The sequence below is a fragment of the Panthera tigris genome, chromosome C1 (genome assembly GCF_018350195.1).
Source record: "Panthera tigris isolate Pti1 chromosome C1, P.tigris_Pti1_mat1.1, whole genome shotgun sequence".
Taxonomy (NCBI): domain Eukaryota; kingdom Metazoa; phylum Chordata; class Mammalia; order Carnivora; family Felidae; genus Panthera; species Panthera tigris.
Window position 1 is genome coordinate 185,238,094 of NC_056667.1, and position 299 is coordinate 185,238,392.

Sequence of the window (299 nt, forward strand, 5' to 3'; positions counted from 1 at the left end):
ATACTTCCAGGATATGGACTAGATATGGCAGGAATATGTAACTAGGGTGCTCAAAAATACTTGAATTTAAGGCTCAGAATTTGTTTGTTTTTTGCTCAGTGTCTTTTTAAATTATTTTTAAATGTTTCTTTATGAGAGAGTGTGTGAGTGGGGGAGGGGCAGAGAGAAAGGGACAGAGGTTCCAAGTGGGTTCCGACCTGACAGCAGTAAACCTGATGTGGGGCTCAGACTCACAACCACGAGATCATGACCTAAGCATAAGTGGGACGCTCAACTGAGCCACTCAGGTGCCCCAAGGC